Source organism: Eptatretus burgeri, chromosome 2, assembly GCF_056783735.1.
Source record: "Eptatretus burgeri isolate ZD-2024b chromosome 2, Ebu_testis_v1, whole genome shotgun sequence".
NCBI classification, from domain to species: domain Eukaryota; kingdom Metazoa; phylum Chordata; class Myxini; order Myxiniformes; family Myxinidae; genus Eptatretus; species Eptatretus burgeri.
Window position 1 is genome coordinate 33,349,766 of NC_140962.1, and position 21,536 is coordinate 33,371,301.

General features: G+C 42.5%; 1 pseudogene across 1 annotated transcript in view; it reads left to right on the top strand.

The window, feature by feature from the left end:
- LOC147031769 (tubulin alpha-1 chain-like) overlaps positions 1-21,536 on the top strand; it is a 35,297-nt pseudogene that overhangs the window by 6,256 nt on the left and 7,505 nt on the right. Inside the window, exons 2-3 of the transcript XR_015054232.1 lie at positions 17,782-18,461; positions 19,209-19,452. The product of XR_015054232.1 is annotated as a tubulin alpha-1 chain-like (transcript). The remainder of the gene's footprint in view (positions 1-17,781; positions 18,462-19,208; positions 19,453-21,536) is intronic.

Sequence of the window (21,536 nt, forward strand, 5' to 3'; positions counted from 1 at the left end):
ATGCAACCAGCAGCCACAGGCCGCATATAATAGCTCGCCATCATGTTGGAGCGGTACCAACTTGTTAGCAATTTTATGCAGGTGTGGCCATTTCTTCGCAACTTCTGATGTCGGTATGTGAGAACTATTAGCTGGCATAATCTCATGGGAGTATGTTGTTAGAAGTGAGATCCTCAACGAGATATTGGAGCGTCTCACCCACAAGCCGTCAATCCTTTGACTGTACCAGCTGGTCCCTAGCAGACATCATGGACAGGATTCAAAAAGCTGGGGTACCCTTTAGGTCTAACACAGCAGAAATATCTTCCAAGATAAAGGTGGTGTTGGACAGGACAGGTTAATGATAAACTTTTTTTCCAACCGCAGATTGTCAGTAACTTTGTGAGTAACATTTATTCCGTTTTTGCAATTGGTCACTGGCTTTGAAACCAATACAAATTTTTATTACGGACCATATAGGCATCAAAGAGCTGCATACAGGTAGTCGTCGACTTACGACCGCAATTGGTTCCGACCAATCGGTCATAAGTCGAACAACGTATATTTTACATACAAAAAAAAACCTTTTTTTTTTTTGGGGCCACTTTACGTGGTTGTAAAGTAGTCGTAAAGTCGAACAGTCGTAAGTCGCATAGGTCGTAAGTCGACAACTACCTGTATATCGAAAAAACAGTTTTAAATGAATCATCTCGCCACCATTAGAGCATTTAAATTGCATCAGATTTGGCAATAAATGGTAATTGTTGCGCCCAGCTTGTCGACTCGATGACAGAAGGTGGCATTTGCATTTTTGCTGTCCCCATCCCTACCCTGTTAGTTTAGAATCCCGTACAGGCACGGACAACTTCCAAGTACACAATAAAATGTGTATTCTCTTTACCAGATGAGAGGATATTGCATTTGGGTCTGTTTGTCTGTCTGTCTGTCTGTCTGTCTGCTTGTTTGTTTGTCTGCACAGAACTTGAGTTTGGTTTTTCTCTGCAACCACCTGTCAAATTGACACTAAATTTTCACCATAGCGACTACTCATGTCGAATGTTGTAATGATAATTATGATGTCATAGGTCACGTGGTGTGGCAGCCATGTTTGAAAAAAGGAAAGGGTTTGGACCTCTGCATCTCTGAAACCACACCATGGAAAAAATTGCAACTTGGCACATGTCAAGTACTCCTCATGTGGAATAAGTATACTTTTGTATGATGACATAGGTGCCTTCGTAATGATGTCATAATTGTGTACAGAAAACGCTACATCTGATCAGTATGAAAATTTTTGAGAGTCATCTTGGGATAAATTTGTAAACAGAAAAAAAAATTGATGACATTATCGGTCACATGGTTCGGCAGACATTAAAAAAAAAACTTCAAAAATATTCTCTGAAACAGTTGAACAGGTCAAGGCGAAACTTTAAAGCTGTGACCGCCTGTCCATGAGGAACGAAACGTTCCCACCTATGATGTCATAGGTTACATAATTTGGCAGCCATATTCGATGAACTTTAAAACCTTAAAAAATCTCCTTCTCCAGAACGGTTGGACGGATTGAGCGGAAACTACACACGTATTTCACGAACACCCAGGGTGTTCATGAATAATTGTTATGTCACATGGTCTGGCAGCCATATTGGATTGAATGAAACTCTTGAAAAAAATTATTTCTCTTAAACTGCTTCATCGATTGAAGTGAAACTTCACAATTTCATTGAGTCGTCATGGGGAATTATGTTTTAAATTTCAACCTGATCGGACACATGGTCTGGCAGCCAGAATTATTGAAGTTTTTGAATCTGGGTTTCTTTGTATTATTTTTTTTTTTGAAAAAGGCTCACATGGCTGCACCTGGATGAGTTTTGGGGAGGCGGGGGGGGGGGAGAGGAGTAGCAGCTGAAACCCGAATCCTATCCAGGTTCTTCCTGATGACTCCATCTTTGATTTTTTGCTTGTTCTGGTTCCTTCTGATGACTGCAATGCAGTACTGTACCTTCCATTTGTTTTGAATTTAATTTATTTTAAACCCATTCTGAATGAAATTGAAAAAAAATAATAAACGTCATGGGTCAAGGTCAGGTGACCGATAAAAGCGGGGTTACATCAAAGCGGGACGTCTTGGTACCCAGTCATCACTGGCAGCAGTTATAAAGTGGCATTTCTAATTATGTCTGTTATTAATTACATAGCACACCAGTACACAAGCACCACACAAAATATACCATCCAAAACTACACAAACACGACACAAAACAAGTCCTGGTGAGGGTCTGCAATCTCTAATTGCTCTTTCTTGTTCTTATTGGAATAGAATGAAAAATGCACATTTCCTTATTAATTATCTTTCAATTTATAGGGAAGTTTTTTTTCCACTCCAAATATACATCATTGGTTTACTTGCACATTTAAAAATGTTTTCGTAACATGGGGTCTCGTATGACCACGTTTCTTACAAAAGTGTAAGGAAACCTAACATTACCTTCATCTAAACTCTAAAGGTTAACTGAACAAGGTACCTTGTTTTATTTCTTTACTAGTGTGTTTTGGCCACACACTTTCTGAACAACCCTAAGAATTCTTGCAATTTCAAGGCCTTTTTTATACAGGAAGCAGGGGAAAAAATACTTCAGCAGCCAATCATTGCATTGTTTTATTATTTGTTCGTTTTTTGATATTCTCGTCCTCTCATCGAATGCATTCTCCATTAAATCCCTGCTGCGCTCGTCAACTGGCTCGTTGCACATTCTTTTGCTTTTTCCCAATCATTAATCTTTTGATTTTGGCGAGTTTACTCTTAGTGTTTGTCGTAAATTTCGTCTTTTGGAATCACCATGGACTAACAAGCCAGTAAAAGAGCAAGAAGAGTATTTTTTTATATGTTGTATGTGTATTGGATTATTTTAGTTGTGAGCTGACACAAAACCTGATTCTTGAGTGGCTACATTTTGCCAATTAATTTGAGTGCAAGCATTTTGTGATCACTTATTCTGTTGCTTTCTACACAAGAAGGAATCAACATGTGTCCAAGTCTGATAATTAAAATGCTCAGCTTGCACACTTCCCTTTTAGTGGTTGGTGCCTTTTGAAAGATCACTCCCAGGATGGTGGAAGCAGTTTGGTTGATGTTTTCTCCCATCTGGTTTTACTTTTCTGTTGACTGGTCAATTCAACTTGATGCAAATGATGACCCCTGTGATGTTATGGGTTATGCAAATGAGACATCCTACTTCGCTTTGCTTCTTGGTACCCATTTGGCTGTATGTTCTATCAAACGGTACACACACGACAGTTGCCTGTCGGCTCTGCGTTTTAAGCTTATTTTGTTTTGGCTGTGATGCCTGAAAGTAGAAATGTGTCCAAGGCTGAGGATTGAATTGCTGAGTTAGCACACTTCCTCTTTGGAGTTGTTTCATTTGGAGAAGTCTTCTGTCTCCAAATTATGCTTTATATTATATTCATGTCCTGAAAAGATCTTTGTGCTCTCTAAAATTTCTCTGTCAAGCCCACTTGACCATTACACAGTCAGGTGGGTAATGATCCATGGTGAAGTCCGAGAGATAGCAATTATTCTTTCACTAAGTTCTTTGTTTTCTTACTCATCTTTCTTTCTTCTTGTTCTTCCTCATCTCAGCTCTTCCTTGAAGTTTTATATCTGTAAATATATAAATAAATTAAATAAAATCCTGTCGATAACTAATCTCACTTTTATTCCCTCCACTCCTTGTCAACTTTTTATATGTAGCTTTGTTACAAAAGATAAATAATGTTTGTTTTGCATAAAGTTGGAACTATTCCACACACCTCCTCCCCACCAGGCCACCAGCCACACAAACCCCATCAAGTTCCAACCCTCTCTCACTTCACTCCACTTCCTTTCAATAATTTCTCACTCCCTGCTGTATCACTTCCTTGTACACATACTTCTCTTTTCTCTTTGTGCCTGGATTACTATTTCACAGAGTGGAAAAGGTTTGTGTAATGGGTCAGAACACGAGTAGGGTGTGGCAAAGGGTAACCTGTCTTGGGGATATCACATTGCATTGTTTCAGATAAGATGTCTCATGCCTGTCCACGATAGAATGTCTCGTGTGATGTGATATCTTCAGGCAGGTGTACAATAAGATGTGACCAAGTGTGCTAATTGTATAATAACACTTTCTGTTTCATCTGATATCACACAAATTATCTTAAAAGACGAGCTTTTTGCTGTGAAGCTTTTTTCTGTATATAGGAATGAATTGAACAATAAATAATATATAATTTATATTCTTATTATTGGATTCGCTAGATATCCCTTATTGTTGGGTTGTGTGTGTGTGTGTGTGTGTGTGTGTGTGTGTGTGTGTGTGTGTGTGTGTGTGTGTGTGTGTGTGTGTGTGTGTGTGTGTGTGTGTGTGTGTCTGCAACGCGAGGCTCCACAGCACAAACCAGCAAACCGATTTTGATGAAACTTGACAAATAGGTGTCATATGGGCTGGAAATGTGCGCGTTTGAGTTTCGTTGCTAAGCAACCACCCGTTGCTATGCAGCGGCCGAAAAACCGCGTTCACTATTTTCAATACTTGTCCTTCAGTTTTGAATGTGGAGAAACGAGACTTCGGAATTAAACACTTCGAGACATTTAGAAAATTTTACTCGAGCCGATTTTTCATTTAGGTTTTATTTTTCAAATGGTAGTCCTTCAAAAATAGGGTGTCTATTTACCGTCATTTTTTATGAGGAGTGCCAGTTGGCAAAATACGCAATAGAAAAAAATCTTGCCAGGCAGAGGAACAATTGTATGTGAACCAATACGTCTTGGCAATGAATCTTCATCGGTGGATCAGTCAGAATGAAAAGCATCGTATCCAGCGCTTCAATCCTCGCGGATCCCTCGTTGCCTACCGGCTTGTTATAATTATTTACTACTAATAATACATTTTACTTAATGGTTATTAGGTTTTGCTGTTTTTGTTGAATATTAAATATAATAACAAGGCAATCTTTATGCAAAAAGAGGTGAAGAAAAATGTGGGCCCGTTGAAGACAAGTGTGGGTTCAGGGAGATTGGTTAGTGATGAAAGTGAGAGGCAGGCTTATTAAATAGTTATTTTGCTGCAACGTTTACACAAGAATATTGAAGGGAATTACCAATAGCGAAGAGAATCTATCTTGGACGTGAGGAAAGGCATTTAGAGGAGTTACAGGTAGGAATGGAGTGTTAGGAAAGCTAAGAGAAGATAAAGCTCTGGGGCTGATAATATGCATCTGATAGTATTGAGGGAGGTGGTGGAGCAGATAAGCGTGATGTTAGCCGATATCTAAAAATTGCAGTTGTGGAGAAGTTGTTGAAGTGGTTAATTAGGGGCCGGATGGGGAACCATTTACATAAATTTCAACTAATTAAAGGGAGTTTATGTTTAATATATTTATTGGAGTTCTCGGAAGTAGTTTCTGATTGGGTGGATGAGGGAAATGCAGTGGATGTATTGTATCTTGATTTTCAGAAGGCATTTGATAAGGTACCTCATGGGACGTTGTTTGGTAAGGTAAGGGCTTGTGGATTGGCTGATCAGGTAGCTAACTGGATTGGAAACTGGCTTAGTGATCGGAAGCAAAGAGTTGCGGTGAGTGGGAGGATGTCTGCCTGGGAGGATGTAATTAGTGGGGTGCCTCAAGGATCGGTACTCAGACTGTTGTCATACTACAGTGGCCTGCAAAAGCATTCACCCCCCTCCAAAGTTTTGACATTTTGATGCCACTCGTGCTTATTTCATGATGCTTTCAAATCAAACATAATATATAAAGTCTTCCCAAAATACTCCAAAGTGATAAAGCTCAAAAAATGCAGACAAAATGTGAATAAGTTTGATTAACAGAGAGAATCAGATGATTCTTAGTGGCACAAGTATTCAAACCATTTGCCTAATTAACTCGAAATCACTTCAGGAGCAAATTATTTGTTTGAAAATTTACAAAATAAGTGTAACAGGTTTCACCTGTCTGTAATCAGTGGTTTAACAAAAATTAAGCTCCACCACTTATCTGAGGAGTTTTAAGGTGAAATTCATTTGGTCAACCAACAAGGCAAACATGAAGACCAAGGAGCTTTCCAAAGAACTCAGATATAATGTTGTGGGCCAGGGTTCAGTGGCGATAAACGACCACGAGGTGGAGCAGCAGAGCCGTCTCCCACCGAACACCCGGAATTTAGGTTGTGACCCTTGGATAACTCCAAAGGTCACGGGTCCCTTTGCGGACCGTGGACGCCAATATTTCGACCACGTGGCGAAGGGTTAATTGTCTCGATCTCCAATATACCTAAATAACCACGCAGTCTAGCTACCGAGGAAACCAAACCCTCGGCCGACTCTGTCCGATCCGAGTCGCAGGTAACGGCTCGGATCCGACGTAACCGAGCGGAGTTACCAGAGCCGCGCCGGTCCCAATGACAACTTACAGCACCAATGGCCTTACTATTTCTCAAACCCGCACGGTGCTGGGTTAATGAAAGAAAACACGAACAACAAACTGGAACATTTAACACGGGGGTTTATTTTACAATAGGCAATAATCGGGAAGGGAGACACAGAGCAGAGTTATCCGAATAAAGAAATGTAATGTACAATGAACAAGGCACTTAACGGTTCTACTTACAGACGGGGCCCACGGACACACACACACACACACACACACACACACACACACACACACACACACACACACACCCACACTGACACACACACACACACACACACACACACACACCCACACTAACACACACACACACACACACACACACACACACACACACACACACACACAGTAAACTGGACCCCGTGGGTCTTTATTCAGTAGAGCCGGGGCGGGGTTCCTTTCCCTCCTCGTGCGGTCACACCGACTCCAAACCACCACGGTGGGACTCAAACCCACGACCCGAAGTCCACGACCCACAAATGAGACCAAGCCACCATGACCGCAGACGAAGCCAATTGCCACCAAGACTGCAGACACTCAGCAATTGCCACCAAGACTGCAAACGCTCTGCAATCGCCACCAAGACTGCAGACGCTAAGCAGTCGCCACGATCACTCTTTACCCTCTTGAAGTCGGACCGGTTTCTTTCCTCGCCACTCGCCTCCTCATTGGACGGTTCCATCGCGCGATCCGCTGGCTGTCCCTCATTGGACAGGCCCATGGTAGGCGGGGCAACTCCCATCTTTCTGGGGCGGAGTTGGATCTGAGGCGATGGAGGCTCCGCCCACACCTTCAGAGGAAAACACGTGGGAAATTGCAACCGGGTTGAGTCAGGGATGGTGCCGTTGTTGTTGTTGTTGTAGATGTAATAAACCTGACTATAAAATAACTCACAGCGCACACACAAAATTCCCATTAGACAGAAGGAGGGATTCTAACTATAAACACATACTTATCGAAATAACTAAGCTTCGGGGACTGCTGTCTGTTTGTGTGCAAACGCCTTCCAGATTCGTAACAATAAAGCGGTGAAGAAGCACCGCTCAGGAGTGGGTTATAAGAAGATTTAAAAGTCACTCATTATCCCTTTGAGTACAGTGAAATCCATCATCAAGAAGTGTAAGACGTATCACACCACCAAAACTCAACCCAGATCAGATCGCCCATTGAAGCTCAGCAGCCGGGCAAGCAGGAAACTGGTTGGGGATGTTACTGTAAATCCAGCAATGATTTTGAAAGATCTGCAAGGCTGTATGTATGAGATGGGGGGTCAGTGTTCATCAATCAATAATATCCCGTTCCCTTCACAAAGCTGGCCTCTCTAATCAGGTGGCAAGAAAGAAGCCATTACTGAAAATGACACATCTAAAAGCTCGGATGGGGTTTGCGAAAGAACATCTTAATGGAACTGCAGGCATGTGGAGAAAAATTTTGTGGTCAGTCAGAGAAGACAAAAATTGAACTTTTTGGTCTAAATTCAAAGCGTTAGGTCTGGTGCAAGCCTAACACTGCACATCACCCTTTCAACAGCATCCCTACTGTCAGGCATGGTGGTGTCAGCATCATGTTATGGGACTGCTTTTCATCAGCAGGGAGTTGCAAGCTTATTGGGATAGAAGGGACAATGGATGGTGTAAAGTACAGGAGAAGCGTTTGGACATCGGGATTGCAGCTCTCTCTGAGGTTCGGAGACCGGATTGCGGCGAGATAATGGTGGGTGGTTACACCTACTATTGGTCTGGTCGCTCTGATGGTTACCATACCCAAGGAGTTGCTGTAGCTGTGTCCAATAAGCTGACCCCAATGATAATTGAGGTAACACCGGTCAACGAGCGTATTATGAGATTAAGGATTCGTCATTCCTTCGGGGTCATTTCCCTGGTCTCTGTTTATGCTCCGACTGAGGCGAGTGATCTCACCATGAAGGATGCATTCTACGCCACACTCGAGTCTGTGGTTGATCAGTGCCCCAGACGAGATACACTTCTAGTCTTGGGGGATTTCAACGCATCGACTGGAACTGATAGGGATGGTTATGAGGTGTGTGTTGGTCCCCATGGGTCAGGAACTATGAACCAGAATAGCACTAAGTTCCTTGACTTTGCAAGAAGTCATGGACTTAGGGTGGCTGGTTCATGGTTTCAGCACCCACAAGCTCATCGCTGGACTTGGTATTCCAACGCTGGTGGTGTGGCAAAGGAGATTGACCATGTCCTCATTGACGGTCATTGGAGGATGATCCAGAACTGCAGGGTCTACCGGAGTGCTCAATTCCTCAATACTGACCACAGGCTTGTTGTAGTAACTCTGAAGCTGCACCTTAAATCCTGGAGAATGGTACCATCCCAGCCTAGGCTGGATGTTGCCAAGCTCAGGGATGAGAGAGTAGCTGAGGAGTTTGCGAACAGGTTGAGTGGACACTTGGGGGGTCTGGGTGCTTTGGGGGGTCCTGAAGAGTTGTGGAGCGCCTTCAAGACCACCGTCCTTGATGTTGCCGGTGGATGCCTTGGAGCTCACCGCAGGGCAAAGAAGAATTTTGTCTCTCAAGGGACACTGGATACCATTGACCAGAGTCGCAGGGCCAGGCTGAATGGCAGAGCTGAGCTGTTCAGGGAGCTGAGGCGTAAAACTGTACGTGCACTGAGGGTGGACAAGGAGGCCTATGTGCGAGGAATCTGTGAGGGGGTAGAGCATCACCTGTGGACAGGTGATTCTCGTCCCGCTTACAGGGGAATTCACGCATTACGTTCATCCAAGCCCATCCCTCGGAGCACTGCAGTTCGAGCAGAGAGTGGTAGGCTCTTGACAGAGGAGTCTGAAGTGAAGGCCCGCTGGGCCGGTTACTTTGAGCGGTTGTACCAGGCTGATCCCCCAGCTGTCGAGTTGGACGTCAAGGGTGTTACAATCCCTGTTGCTGACCCTCGAATCAACTGTGGTCCACCAGAGCTTGTGGAAACACGGGCTGCGGTGAACCAGTTGAAACGGGGCAAAGCTCCAGGGATCTGTGGCATCCATGCCGAACTTCTCAAGGCTGGTGGAAATGCTGCACTCGTGTCGTTGCATGCAGTTTTGTGCTCTGCCTGGAACACAGGCATCATCCCAACTGACTGGAAGAGGGGCCTTGTTGTCCCTCTCTGGAAAGGGAAGGGTGATCGCCAAGACTGCAACAACTACCGAGGGGCGACGCTGCTCTCAGTGCTGGGCAAGGTCTTTGCTCGGATAATTTTTGATAGGGTTCGCCACCATCTGCTTGAGCACCAGCGTCCAGAGCAGTCAGGCTTCACACCAAAGAGGTCAACGATTGACCGTATCCTTGCACTTCGTGTCCTCACCGAATGCAGACGAGAGTTTCGGCAGGGGCTGCTTGCAGCCTATGTTGATCTCTGTAAAGCGTTCGATTCAGTGAATCGGGATGTCCTCTGGAGGATTCTTGGTCTTCGTGGGGTGCCACCAAAACTGATCGATCTGATGTCTGAACTCTACTCTGGTACTGAGAGTGCTGTGAAGTGTGGTGGTACCATCTCTGACTTATTTCCAGTTGTTACTGGAGTTCGTCAGGGATGTGTACTTGCCCCCACACTTTTCAGCACTTGTATGGACTGGATTTTAGGGAGGATGTCGGAGAGATCAAGTTGCGGTGCATCGTTTGGGAATGTCAAGATCTCGGACCTTGATTTTGCAGATGATGTAGTCATCTTTGCGGAGACTTTAGACATCCTCTTGGGGGCCCTCGAGGTGCTGCATGAGGAGTCGGAGCCGTTGGGATTACGGGTTTCTTGGGTCAAAACTAAGATCCAGGCTTTCGGTGACATCTTGGATGCTGCTGTCCTGTCTGTGTCTGGGTGGGAGATTCACATTTCAGCAGAACAGGGATTCAAAGCACAAAGCTAAAGCCACACTGGAGTGGCTGAATCAGAAGAAAATACAGTAAATGTTCTTGAATGGCTCAGTTACAGTCCTGACTTGAACCCAATTGAACATTTATGGTGAGACTTGAAGATTGCAGTCCATTGACGATCCCTATCAAACTTGGCAGAACTCAAACAATTTTCACGTGAAGAATGGACAAAGATTTCACCATCTTGCTGTACAAAGCTGGTGGCGACCAACCCACAAAGACTCAGCAGTCATTGCTGCAAAAGTTGCTTCCACCGAGTACTGACCTGAGGGGCTGAATACAACCGGTGAATTTTGATTTGTACATGTTTTTTGCAGGTATTCATGACATGTCACCTCCTTCGACTATAACAGTGTTTAGTTTAATCTCTCCAGTTATTAATAAAAAAGTTCACTTGGAAAAATTGTTTCTACTGTTCATAATTCATAATTCATCTGGATGTGGCATTATTGGTCGAGAATGAATACTTTTGGGAGCCACTGTACATGTAATTTGAGAAGTATTTGTTTTGGGGTTTTTGTCACTTGCGAAATTTAAGATTCACATGTATATTGCTTAGTCAGGTCTATTATTGTGTCTGTTTGTTTGTATGTCAATCGCCTACAGGTCACATTTTTACTCTGATCTTCACAAAACTTCACTAGCTGGTGGAGGTAGTGACAATCTGGAAGCTTATCGTTTTTGAGGTCAATGGGTCAAAAGGTCAAAGGTCAAGGTCACATAAATCGTCAATTTTCAAGAAATTCCCTTGCTATCTCCATACACGTTGTATATAAAACTGAAAAGCACGGGTGGACGGTGAACCCTCGTCGTGGTCGATCCCTGTGAGTATTTATATTAATTACGTTGTGTTTGATCTTGAGTTGGACCATGAGTACGTCTATTAATTACTTATTATTGGATATTGACTACGTCTATTAATTACCTCTATTTATTACGGACTATCGGAACATAATTTTTCGACATGTAGACCTTTGGAGTCTTTACACCTTTTAGATAGACCCTTCAGATCTTTTCGACCACTTTAGACCGTTTTAAACCTTTTATACCCTTTAGAACCCTAAGAGCCTTTGATACCCTCAGACTTGCAGACCCCTAAAACGCCATCTACCCTGTTAAACCTTTTGGCTGAGGGCCTTCTGCAATAACACTTGAGGTTCATCAGTCATAATGAAAAGCCCCCCCCCCCATTGGTAAACCACCTCAGTACCAAGCTAAGTGGTCACAAAATATAATTAATTAATTTAATTTCTCTTTCTCTTTTTTTTCAGGTTCTGCTCATCTTGATTTGTGGCATAGGGAAAATTCCCACCCATGTGGCAAAGAGAAAACAGTGTCCATGGCAACAATTTCACCCCATTTTTATCAAATGAGATATTTTTGTGATTTTATTATTTCCAAACCTCAGGAATTTTTCAACATATGAGATTGAAATTCACACAGATTAATTATTTGTACACATGTGTAATGTGTGTATATAAAATCTGTTTCTAAATTAGTCAAATATCAAGGTCAATGCCATCCAAAACATGTAAAACATATTTTTAGCAGAAATTAGAAAATGTACTGTGTCAACCAAATTTGTTACACACAACATTCCATCATGTAAAACACTTGATCAGTGAGATTTTACAAATTACCAAATTTCTGTTTCCATGGCAACTGTTGTTTCTCTGGATTCCACAAGTACGTGCTATGCACGACAGTTTTCTTGTTTGTTTGTTTGTTTGTTTAACTTCCGTGCACACCTGAATGGCTGGACGGAATGACATGAAAAGTTGTGGTTGTTTTCAGGGTGCTTCAAAGAATGATTTAGATGGTAAACCAAAAAAAAAATCATCGATCAAGGGTTTCAGGGTTTGAGGGTGGAGGAACCCCATTGTCTCAATGTAAATGTGTATTGTTCAGCACCACTTAGTGGAAGTCGGTATTACAAGTCCTACTAAAACTCCATCGACGTCATTGAAGTGGGGGAATTAACCCGTTCTTTGGGATGGGTTCTTTATGAGTTATTCATAATTTACAGAAATTATTTGATCAGTGCCGTGGCTTTTTAGGTCATCTCTTCGAGCATGACCTAAAAATATGGGTGTCGATGTCCTTCGATCCGTCCGTCCGTCCGTCCGTTCACAATGAAGTTGAAGCGGGAGATCTGGTCATTCGTGATCCTGATAGAGGTCGATGAGACGTACACGATGGTATGACTTTCAGGGTCACCGAAGGTCAAGGTCAAGGTCAAGGTCACGAGGCCTTTGAAGTTGCGAAAATGACGATTTTCAAATTCTATCTCCTCCGCCATTTCTCAAGCGATCTTGAATTTGATTGTAGCATATGAATCTATGGGACAATATCTAAATTTGGTCAGGACGGATTTTCGATATTCGCTTTCGTTTTCGTGTCACGTGACTTCAAAGTTGGCAAAAAATGCGAAAATGACGATTTTCAAAATCTATCTCCTCCTACATTTCTCAAGCGATCTTGAATTTGATTGTGGCATGTGAATCTATGGGACAATATCTAAATTTGGTCAGGACGGATTTTCGAATTTCGCTTTCGTTTTAGCGTCACGTGACTTCAAAGTTTGCAAAAACTGCCCTACCTTCAGGAGGCTATATATTCTCTACTGGGCATGGTAAAAGTTAGTGAATGGTGTCATTGCATAGCAGCTGACCTTGTATATTTATACGTTTTCCGCCGAAGGTGCAAAACTTTCAAAACCCGAAATGTAAACGTCGGCATTTATTTTCAAAATATAATTTTGTGCATGCGCACCAAAATGCCGAGTCATCTTTAACCAAACTGTGCAGTAGAACTGCGCAGTAGTCTTCGGTCATAACTGAACATTGAGAACTTGTGGTATTATAGAGATGACCGTCACCCCCACACGGGAGTAATTTTAAAATTTTCAGATGACTCAAAGCGTGGATGTAAAATAGATGGCAGAGAGGGGAGAAGGATAATCAGATTCAGGAAAGTCTAGATACTTTAATGGATCGGGTAAAGATTGGCAGATGCAGTTTAACATTTAAAAAAATGTAAGGGGCTGGGGATGGGTAAGAACAATGAAAACAGAGATTACATGATGCAAGGGGCAAACTTGGAGCATGTCACACAGAAGGATCTGGAGGTGGTAATGGATACGGGGGGGGGGGGGGGAGGGAATAGGGTAAGCAGACACCACATTGCCAAGCAGCTATAGGTAAAGCTAACAGGGTTTCAGGTTGTATTTTTAGGGGGATCAATTATAAATCAAAACAGGTAGTGTTAACACTACGAGAATTTAGTGAAACTTCATCTAGAATGTATAGTTTTGGTCACTGCATATGAGGATGGACATACAGTAGCTGCCGTAGAGAGGGTACAGCGTTGAGCTACGAGACTGAACCCAGGGCTAGCGAGACTAAGCTATGAGGAACGTTTGAAGGAGACAGGACTTTATACATTGGAAAGGAGGTGGTTATGAGATGATCTGAGAGGAATATTTAAGATGAGACAAAATAAATGCAGAAGTTTTTCAACAGAGTGGACAGTGATAGGACATGTGGTCACAGCCTGAGAGTAATGAAGAAGGGAGTTTGGACTGTTGTGAGGTTGTGGTCTTTCACTCAAAGAGTAGTTAATGCTTGGATTGTTCTCCTTGGAAAGGTATTGGTGGCAGAAATGGTAAATATGTTTAAACTTGAATTTGCCAGGTACCTGTAAGCATTGGGGGTGGAAGAATGCATGGATGATGGAATGACTAGTAGTTTGTATGGGTGATTATTATGTGTTATGACTGTGATGTCCACGAGAGGGTATCTCCAAAAAGTGAATGTGCTGTGTCAGTGTTTGTTCATTTCTCACACTACTTCCGTCCTCACTCTCCCCTCCCCCACCCCATCCATAACAATAAAGTGTGTGTGTGTTTGTGTGTGTGTGTGTGTGTGTGTGTGTGTGTGTGTGTGTGTGTGTGTGTGTGTGTGTGTGTGTGTGTGTGTGTGTGTGTGTGTGTGTGTGTGTGTGTGTGTGTGTGTGTGTGTGTGTGTGCGTGCGTGTGTGTATGACCCTGGTGATTGATGCTCCTGTACATACCCCACTCCTCTTTCATAAAATTAAGTCGATAAACTGATGTGTAGAATTAATGTGGTGTTTATATAGTGCATGCATGCATGATGGGCAAAATGGCCCCTTCCTGCAAGAAAGTTCCTTGAAGACCCTTGTACGTAACATCTTGAGATTGACCCAACCATTTAGTGGTATTTAATGGGAACTGAAACAAGAAGATTTCAGAACTGTTGAGGTTTTTTTTTTTTTACACCATCAAAGACAAGATTGTTTAACCTTCTATTAACGAACAAAAAACCCGTCTTTACGAACATGTTAATTCTCCCAAAATTATGGGCTCGTTGATTTCCCCAGTGTTTGAATATTTACTCGGACATGCAATATCCCCTCCCAACAAGAGCGGCGCTATGCCATACACATTTACAAAGAGAGAATTGGGGTCTTCCCCGGGACTGACTTTTTTTTTCATTTTACCACCAAAAACTTTCCCCATGCACACCTCGAGTATAACCAGAAGTTTTCAACTCATTCAGTTAAGCGGTTCAGGAATGCATTTGTCAAACAAATAAACATACAAACGCAAACAGGCACTTCTCAAATTATAGTATGACTAGAAACAACTGCTCCATACAGGAGCAGCCAGAAGGTGGGGGGTCGTGGTGGGGGGTCATGTGCATGTGCACATCAGGTAGATGGATGACGGTGTGTTAATTTTATTATCCTTTAACGGCCACAGTCATTCCAACATTCCTGTGGGGTTGGCCGAAAGAAGCTTGGACCAAGTCTGTCATGAACTGGATGGCCACACCTGACGTTCGACTAAGGTTAGGGCAGGAATTTGTAATTTGGTCATGGTTCCGACGATAGCTCACCTACTCTTCATGAAGGACACTGAGGTCTTCAAAGTCCACCAACTAATATCGGCAGACGAGATGCTCAGTTTAACATCCATCCAAATGACGGCACACATTGTTGAATCACCCTGCCTGTGAAGCCCCAGGATGATGGTTTACATCTGAGTTGAGATTTGAACCAAGGCAAGACAGCTTAGAGATGAGTTTGTGTAGCTCCAGTCTATAGTCGAGATCATCCTGCCAGCCCCATGTTGATATTATTATTGTGCCATTATCATCAGAGGGAATTGATTGATTAATTTGTGGTTATACTAATTTTGATGGAAAATCTAACTTGGATGACACAGAGGCTGGAGTCAGGATTGGAAGAAGATGTATCAACAACTTCAGGTATGCTGATGATACCACTCTGTTGGCAGAAAGTAAAAGGGAATTGATGAAACTGATGGAGACAATGAAGGAGGAAAGTGAAAAAGCTGGTCTTTATTTAAATCTTAAAAAGACTCAAATATTATCAACCGAGAAGATCAACGTGTTCATATTGGGAGACGATCGTGTGGAAATAGTGGAAAGTTTCATCTTCATTGGTTCTAAGATTGTAGTGAGTAGAGAATGTGGAAGAGGAATTAGTGAACGGTTGGTGTTTGAGAGAACAGCAATGTCAGGATTGACAAAGATAAGGAAAGACAAAGATGTGACAAAACAAACCAAGAGGAGGTTGGTGAATAAGCTCATATTTCCAGTTGCAATGTATGGATGTGAGTGATGAACAGTGAAAAAGGAAGAAAGGAAGATTGTGGTTTTGGAGACAAATGTTCAAGGTTCCATGGACTGTAACAAGAATTAACAGATGGGTGATTGAAAAAAGTAGACCAGCATGTACATTCGACGCATTGATGCGAAAACAGAAGCCATCATACTTTGTTTGGACACATCATGCTTGCAGGAAACGAAAGTCCGGAGAAGTCAACCACGCTGGGTATGAATGAGAGAAGAAGAGAAAGACGCAAACCTTGTACGTGCTTGATTAATGGGGTAAAGGCTACAACCAAGCTGTCTCTGCGAAAACTTCGGAAAGCATTACAGGATGCGGATATTTGGAAAAGTCTGATCATGATTGTCATGAGAAGTCAGACACCACTTGATGGAACTGGAAAAAACTGATTACAATGATTTTTACTTACAGTATGTGTGCGGACCAGTGAATCTTGGCCTATACACCGCCCATTTGTAAGCACCTTCTATTTTCTCCAAATTTCCCTCAGGTGAGTATTAAATAATGCAAGCGACCATTAGGGATGGGGTTATGTATTGAATAAAGGTCAAAATTGGCCTGTAAGGTTGTCGAGGGCAATATTTCACGTCACAATTGAATCCATGGCCGGGAGAAATTCTATATGAGGCCCCAATATGTAAGGTGTAAACTAATCATATGCAGTTCACATATAATCTGATGGCTAGAATCATTAGACAGGCAATGGGATACATCATTCATGTGTAAGGACTCATTTAAGCACCTTTATTAACTAAAGACCATTGCGGGCGAGCTGGCAGCCTACCTGGAGGCCAAGCCAGATGAGACGGCTTGGATCTGTTAGTTTGTGGCGGACACAATAAGCATAGAATGCCTCAATGACAGGTTTCCTCAAAATTTATTTCAGGTTAGTGTTAAACAACAGTAGTGACTTAAAAAAGGTAATCACTAGCCGGGAGGCGACGATGGTTCACGGCATTATTGAACAATGCCACGATAGATACAATTGAGTTAGTGGAAGCTTTTGAGGAACTCCTACCGTAAAAACCTATCTCTTCCGTCAAAATTGACCAAATCAAATCGGATTTTTTATATGTTGTACTTATGGACATTACGCACAGCTTCTAGGAAATGAAATTGCAAGAAAAAAATCGAGAAAATAAATAAATAAATAAAAAGTTCAAGTGGGCGTGGCTCCACCTACAAGGGGCATGGGACGCCCCTCATACAAAAAGACACAACTAGACCATGATATCTAGCTTGTGTCCAAGTTTCATCAAGATTGCATCAAACGTCACGGAGATATGCTCTGGAGAGAGTTACAAACAGACAGACACAGACACAACGGAAATAGTGGTCACTGCTGGCGCCCGTGAACCAATACATCGGAAAGAACTAACTAAATGCTGTAGTTTGTGCTGATGATATATTTTACTTCTGGTACCGAAGGTTTTTTGGTTGTTTGTTTGTTTGTTGTTTTTGTTTTTTTGTTTTTTTTATACCTTCTCGAGGCTCGTTTGAGAGCTAAGCTATGCCCCACGAAACGCCACGATAAGCTATTTACACACCTTAACATGGAGTTTGGCCAAGGCGCAAAACCTCCTTGGGGGAGGAAGGGGAATTAAGTCGCTACAACCTGTGTTGTGTAATCCTTCGTCCACCTGCAAGTGTGGTTGAGATTGGATAAGTGACGACCAGATGTATCGAGTCAGACAGACAGACACCAAATTGAGTATTTCAGTATGATTCTGGTATTCCTCATGGCCCATGTTATTGTTTTTTTTTCAGGCAGACCGATGCTCAGGCTTGCAGGGATTCCTCATCTTCCACTCTTTTGGAGGCGGTACAGGATCAGGATTCACTTCTTTGCTCATGAGCGCTTGTCTGTTGATTATGGAAAGAAGTCCAAGTTAGAGTTCTATATCTCTCCAGCTCCACAGGCGTCTACTGCCGTAGTGGAACCATACAACTCGATTCTCACTACTCATACCACTCTTGAGCACTCCGACTGTGTCTTCATGGTGGACAACGAGGCGATATATGACATTTGTCACCGCAATCTGGACATCGGACGACCTAGCTACACAAACCTCAATCATCTCATTTGACAGATTGTCTCTTCTATAACTGCTTCACTACGCTTTGATGGTGCACTAAATGTGGATCTGACGGAGTTTCAAACTAACCTGGTGCCTTACCCTCGCATCCACTTCCCTTTGGCCACCTATGCACCTGTTATGTCAGCTGAGAAGGCCTATCATGAGCAGCTGTCAGTATCCGAGATCACCAAAGCATGCTTTGAACCTACTAACGAGATGGTGAAGTGTGACCCTCGCCACGGGAAGTACATGGCCTGTTGTATGCTGTATCGTGGAGATGTAGTCCCCAATGATGTAAATGCCACCATCACTGCCATCAAGACACAACGAACTATTCAGTTTGTCGACTGGTGTCCAACCGGCTTTAAGGTATCAACACATACATACGTACGTACATACATACATACATCAGAGAAATAGTTTGTCTTCAGTCACTTCACATATCCATTACAACATTGTTTTCTTTCTCTGTCTGTGAACCAATGTTCCAGTTATCTTGCTGAAAGATCCAGTTGTACCTCGACAAACAAGGGTCGGGCAGATGAAAAGGGTTGTTGAAAGGGTGCGGGAAGAGAAAGTATGAGACACACCAAGCATAAGAAGGGGTATGGGTCACCAATTAACCATTTTTGCACGTGTACAGTAACAGGTATTTGACCCCGAGGGGTAATGTACATGTTACTGCATTGGTATGTGGGGGAAGGCATGGAGGAGGGAGAGGTCTCAGAGGCATATGAAGACCTTGCCACCTGAGAGAGAGAATGTGTTTTTTTTTTGTCACAACTTATAATTACCACATTTTATTAATTAGCATTGGCTATTGTGGGGAAACAATACTGGTTATAAACTACTCTGAAGATAATTTGAACAAATAATGGCAGCATTATCTAGAAGAGTATATGGTTAAAAAAAAAGCTTGAAAATGGAATGTTGGGGAAAATAGCATGACATCTTGATGACCAAGTTGGTAAAGATGGTAAAGCCTGCTGTACCCTCTCGACTATGGCATATTGAGATATTCAACACCAGTGTAGTATTTTAAGTCCACCCAGAATTGGATCTCCTTTTTTCTCCACCCCCCCCCTTTACTGTCTTTTTTTACCCAATTTATTTTAGGTCGGCATCAACTATCGACCACCCACAGTGGTACCTGGTGGGGATTTGGCTAATGTCCGGCGTGCAGTCTGCATGCTCAGCAACACAACAGCAATTGTCGAAGCTTGGGCACGCCTCGACCACAAATTTGACCTCATGTACGCCAAGCGTGCCTTCGTGCATTGGTATGTGGGGAGGCATGGAGGAGGGAGAGTTCTCAGAGGCACGGGAAGACCTTGCCGCCTTGGAGAAGGATTATGAAGAGGTTAGGGTCGACTATGGAGGATGATGATAATGACGAGGAGGAAGGAGAAGAGTATTGATCCGATCCATCATACTATAATTTGAGAAGTGTCTGTTTGTGTGTTTGTGTGTTTCATAGTATGTGTGCTTGTTTGATTTCTATGCACTCCTGAACTGCTGGAGGGAATGAGTTGAAAACTGGTGATTGTACCCGGGGTGTGCACACGAAGATTATTTGGGCGAGAACAAAAATACATAGTCCTGGAGGTTCAAGGGGGCAAGTGAAGGAATGGAGGGGGGAATCCCAATTCTTTCTCTGTCAATGTGTATTCTTCTGGTGGGGGTGGGTATCACAATTCATCCTAAAATATGCAAATTCTCGGGGGATTTTCGTGTCTATAATTCTGGGGGATTGACCCGACCTTAAAGACGGGTTTATTCGCTAGTGGTCTTAACTTGTGGTCATGCAAATAATGGTTGCTGTGTTGGAGAGTTGTTTTATCTGGTTACTTTTGCAGTAACTATTTTATTCATTAACATTAGTGGGCAATGCAAATGAGCCTTCATTGATTTCAATTAGGCATTTGCTTTTGAAGGTCTTATTATCCGTGGTTATGATACTTAAATAATATTTCTAAAATATGAATAATGAATTGATTAAATTTCTGTTGCCTTGGTGGTCTATTAACTTATTCTTGGACAAGGCAATTGCAACTCAGTACTGAATGGTGAGACTAATATCCCAAGGGACAATCATCCCAACAGTCTTTTGAAATATTTGCCCTCTGCCAGGAAATGAACATACAGTACTTAAGGCTTCAGGAAATCGACTTAGTCTTTGAATAATTATATTGTTGTGTGCATGGGATGTGCAAACGTTTTGCTCACACCAGTCCATGCATGTGGAGCATAATCCGTGCATGTGGGGTTAGTGAAATGGTGATTGGCTGAATTTGAAACTATGTGCAGGAAAATGGTAACTCCCATGTGTCTTTTTTTTAACGACTTTCACTCTTCGAACAAGTTGAAGGTGGAAAGAGAAAACATCCCCAGAGTATAATCATACAAAAATGTAAAATTTTGTCTCTGTCTGTCTGCATACCTGTGGCCGATGGATTTGGTCGTTATACTTATCCATCCTCAACCAAACTTGCCAGGGGCACTTATGGTCAAAAGAGAAAGGTTGTAGCTACTAGGTTTCCAACCCCCACCCTCCACCCCCCCTCCAACCCCCGGTTCCGAATGTGGGGCCGACACAGATTCTCTACCTAAATATGTAGTGTGTGGTACCACTCCTAGTGCTGGTGGGAGAGGGTGTTACGAGTGACGCTTCAGAGACCTTAGTTACATCACAAGTAGGAGGCTTTTGCCTTATTTTCACAGTACCTTAGCCTATGTTGCTTTTGACTGGACTGCATAGAATTAAGAGGAATTTTTAATGCCTTTTTCCACCTTAGAAAACACCACGTTGAGGTGTATTGAGGTGCATAACAGCAGTGTGAGCATCGTTACATGTTGTAGTGTTTTTCGAAGGCCGCTTCTAATAACAAAAGTAACAATAACTGCACTACAGCGCATAACTCCACCAGGCTGAATAGTTTACGTTTTCTATCCCATTTTTTGTCACCTAACCAACTCATCCACCTTGTTTTGTCACAACTCGTCCATAACTTTTTGAAATATCGTGCTATATATCGTTTTTGACCCCATCTCTCAATGGTGAAGGATTCCTTTTTAAAGTATAGTATCCGAATCCAGATCTTCACCAAAATCTAATTGTTTCCTCCTTGTCACACACCCAACCTCGACACCAATTTTTGCCTGAATGTGTCCTATGCACCTGGCACATAAATAAAAGAAGAGGGTAAAATGAGTTTAACAACTTATTGATTTATTCAAAAAATATGATTGGGTAAATTTACTATGGAATATAAGAAGATAATTTTCGGCTTAGGAACGAAGTACAGGCTGCCCACAAAGTCTTGTTCTGGTTTTGAAATTGAATTACAACCAATACAAAAGAGATACAATGATGTAGTATTTTGTATTTTGTCACATAATTCATAAAGTTTCTTGTGTTCTGCAGTACACCGCAACTTTTGCAAC